The 4,506-nt window shown below is 37.4% G+C and overlaps 1 pseudogene; it reads left to right on the top strand.

Annotated features, from left to right (window-relative positions):
- The first annotated feature begins 248 nt into the window (after positions 1–248).
- On the top strand, positions 249–3,939 carry LOC113280356 (annotated as a pseudogene).
- The last annotated feature ends 567 nt before the right edge of the window (positions 3,940–4,506 follow it).

The raw sequence follows: 4,506 nt of genomic DNA, 5'->3' as shown, positions 1-4,506 counted from the left end.
CAGAATTTGGGATTTGGTCGCGACCATATTTGGTCTGGAATTTGATCTTTGGTCCAAATTTGATCTTTATTCCGTCCCACTGTGTTAGGATCTCATCCCATAAATTTGGTTATACTCGCCCACTGTGGATGCTCTTAATAAACTATGCTTTTATTTATGTATACAAGTGAGTAAAGAAAGAGAGGTAGCTGGATTGGGACTCAAGTGAAATCATCTCCCAACTTAAGAAGAAATCACAAAATTTAGTTATGAATTGTCAAGTTAATGGCTCGGAGGAACAGTGTGGATCCAATACTAAGACCATCAGAGATGTATCCGGCATTGTTGCTAGGGAAAATAATAAAGGGTCAAATGAAGTCATGGTTAACATCAATTACGGGGAAGAAAGCTCTATGAATATTGGTAGTGGTAATGGTAATAATGATAATGTTCATGAAATGAAGGTGCAACAACAACACGCTAAGGCAGATAGTTCCTTTCTTCATTCAGTTATCAACATGTCCGGAACTCTCATAGGTATTTTCTACTACTAATCTAGATATAACTAGATGTATGTATATAGGTGTGGCTATATGTTATGCAGTTCTAATGGAGCAAGATTCTCATTTTCTTTGCACTTCCTCCTTAAAATTAAGCAGGTCTTGGACAACTATCGACACTCTACGCAGTACAAAATGGTGGATGGGCATCTGCTTTCCTTCTCATAGGATTCGGAATATTATGTGCATATACTTCACATCTATTAGCTGAATGTCTCAAAAATAATGCCAAGTTAAGAAACTATCTAGACATTGCACAGTTTTCTTTCGGGAAGAAAGGAAGGGTTATGGTTTCAATTTTCATGTACATGGAAATCTTTATGTCCCTAGTCTCATTCACGATTTCGCTTCACGATAACTTGGGTCAAGTATTTCTTGGAGCTAAACTCCTCAATTTTCCATGGATTAATACAGCTCAAGCTCTGACAATAATTGCAATTATAGTAGTATTACCCACAGTATGGTTGAGAGATCTTTCGAAGATATCATTTGTTTCTATGGCGGGTATTCTCATGTCGCTTGTAATCTTTGTCACAGTAGGATATACTGCTGCATTTGGTGGTACTAAACCTAACCAATCTATACCAATGCTTCAACTACACAAAACTCCTGCAGTGTCTGGTTTATATATTTACAGTTTTGCTGCTCATGTCCTCTTTCCTGATATTTATAAATCGATGAAAGACTGTTAAGGATCGAGCAAGAGAGAGGAGAGCATAAATACGGAAGCATTAAACGTCTACATTGATAATAATTTTGGTGTCTTTCTCATTGATTCTTTAAGTTATTTATACAATCACAAGACTTGGTTCTCAAGATATTCAATTCCTAATATAACTCAAACTAAGCTAAATTATATCTTCTAATTATAGTCTCTTATTATACTTCCTAGTACCCTCCCTCAAGATGGAGCATGGAAATCACGAATGCCTATCTTGGACAAAAAAAATCTAAATTGAGCTTTCTTAACGCTCTTCCGAAAATATCTTCCAATCATAGTTTAAGGACGTTTCGGTCCTATCTTCGTAGTTTAAGGACATTTCGGTCCTCTTCGTAAGGATGTTACGGTCCATCTTTATAGTTTAAGGACATTATGGTCCCAATGGTAGTTTAAGGACATTACGGTCCCCTCTTCTTAGTTTAGGGACGTTGCTGTCCTAATTATAGTTTAAGGACATTGCGGTCCTCTTCGTTTCTTCGGTTCGTTTCTTCGGTAGAATACTTCTCGTATTCTTGGTTTCTTTTTTCCAATAGAATACTTTTCGTACTCTCTCGAAAACTCATAGAATTTTAACCTACTATTGTTGTTTTTTTTCTTATCACTTCTTGATGATTTTTTTTTTCCGCACAACCTTGTTGTTTCTTCTTCTCTTGTTCCAGTCACGCTTTTGTTGCGAAAACTGTCACACTTCTTTGTTTTCAATATTTTCTTGTCTCGTTTCTTTCTTCCTTCTTCAACGTTGTTGTTGTTTCAACCACTCTTCAGGGTAGACTACTTTCAGTCAAGCTTCTGTTTGCAAACCATTCAGGCATTTAAACAAACACCTTATGTGCAAATCACAAACTACAAGGAATGAAAGAGTTTGGTTTGGTTTCTAACTCTTGCCACATCTTCTGCCCTGCACATTTGATTTCATTCACACTCAAAACATTCATTCAATTCAACGGAAACACCATAATCTTCTAATTCATCTCAAACTAGTCGAGCACCTTTTTAATCTCCATTAACAGCATCTCTTCTTAGTCACCAACATCAGACCATGGATGGATAACCATCCAACACCATCACTTCAATCACCAAATTACGGAAATAGGTTCCTCAATCTCCTCCATCCGTGCTTCTCTCAACGTGGTTTCTAACAACTCGAGCAGTCACAGCCAGACACCTCCGGCAAACAGCGACATAACTGTCATCTGTTCTTCTTCATTCAATCCTCGGTTTCCTTTGCAGTCAAATTTTAGCTCAAGCCATCTTCACAGAGTCCCGTTCTTCACCATCTCTCTTATCACCGAGAATCCCCAGCAATATTTCCTCTCAAACTCCAGCAGCAACATACGTCTTATTCGTCATCACTGCCCAGCACAAATTCGTGCTATCCAGTTGATAATACCCATTGCCAGACTCCACAACTAATCATCCCGGAACTGACAGAAACGCAACACACTACAGCACTCTTCATCTTGTTAACTTCACAACAAGTTCTGACTTGTTTAAACACGACCACACATCCCTTCATCAATAAACTCACTAGGGTTCTTCTCTGCATTCTCAAAACGGATTCGAACCCCATGAATGACTTCAGTCATCGTCAATCTCACCTGATGAGACACACACCAACAAGCCTTCAAACACTTATTTCTTCTTCTTTAAAGAACTTTTCTACCACCAAAAAAACACTAAAGACTTCTTCGGCTTTCTCTCTCTCTCCTCTCTCATCCTCCCACCTTGCTATGATACCATGTTAAGAATCGAGCAAGAGAGAGGAGAGCATAAACGCGTAAGCATTAAACGTCTACATTGATAATGATCTTGGCGTCTTTCTCATTGATTCTTCAAGCTATTTATACAATCACAAGACTTGATTCTCAAGACGCAAGACTTGGTTCTCAAGATATTCAATTCCTAATATAACTCAAACTAAGCTAAATTATATCTCCTAATTATAGTCTCCTATTATACTTCTTAATAAAGACCCTTCTCAGTTCTCTAAGGTGTGTACCTAATTACATTGTTCAGTTTGATTCTTATACACAGCTAGCTATTCTCCTCTTGGAAGCTTAAATATATCGAGATATACGAATGTCGATTATATTTGAACATATATATATGATTACTAATATTCCTCATTTCCTGGAAAACTAGGTGTCCGTTGCGAGCTCTGGCCTGGTTACAATCTTCTATACGGCATTGGGGTTCATGGGTGCAAAGTTTTTTGGGTCTGGAGTGAGCTCACAAGTTACCCTCAGCATGCCAAGACATCTCATTATTACAAAGATAGCGTTGTGGGCAGTGGTCTTAACGTCATTGACAAAATATGCATTTTAACTCGTTCCAGTAGCATCCGTAGTTGAATGCAAACTACCTTCTTCAATGAGCTCAAAAATGAGAAAGTTCATTAAGGGTACTGTAGGATCCTTGCTGCTCATATTTGTCTTAATCTTAGCTCTCACAGTTCCTTACTTTGAAAACGTTCTCGGCTTAACCGGTTCACTTGTTAGTATCAGTGTCGCAATCATATATCCTTGTGCGTTTTACATTAAGATCTTTAGGCCTCAGTTATCAAAGCTAGCTCTAGCGTTCAATGTATTTTTCATTATCTTTGGTTTATTTTTGGGGATTATGGGTACCATTATATCCTCAAAATCACTTGTTCAAAACGTTGGACGACAGTGGCAGTAATTCCATATTTGCTCACTTTGGAATTTTTGATGATGTGTATTTGTTAGTTAAGTTCATAAGAAAAAAGGCTAATATTGTTAGATAAGTCAATCTTTTTATGTCAGTGGAGCTACTCTCTGTTTAATCCGTTGGGAACTCTATAATGTTGGACTCCTTGGCCATTGCATCCGTCACAAGAATAGTCAGAGGGGTACTTTGTTTTCTTCCTCAGGAAATGTACTAATTACAGTAGCAAATTAATGGGCTGACCACCTATATCATAAAAAACTAGTTCGCTATTTCTTGAGATGAATACAAACAGATGTATTTCATATGGTATTAAACTAGTTCGTTGTATCCAACACTAAATGGCTCATCCAAGTTGAAAATCTGCTACCAACTAACTTGCATTTCCTCATGCATTTGTTTGGAGTTTATAAGACGTGCAAGTGTATGAAGTCATTTATGGACTAGAAACCGAGTTGAATCAAACATGAAAAAAAATAAAATGATAACATGACTAGGAACCAAGTAGGATTTTAAAGTCAACTCATTGAACTTCAAGCAACTTCAGATATTTTTGGAGTA

This window comes from Papaver somniferum, chromosome 5 (genome assembly GCF_003573695.1).
Source record: "Papaver somniferum cultivar HN1 chromosome 5, ASM357369v1, whole genome shotgun sequence".
Taxonomy (NCBI): Eukaryota; Viridiplantae; Streptophyta; class Magnoliopsida; order Ranunculales; family Papaveraceae; genus Papaver; species Papaver somniferum.
Note: the sequence above shows the minus strand (reverse complement) of the source record. Positions and strands in the feature narration are given on the sequence as shown.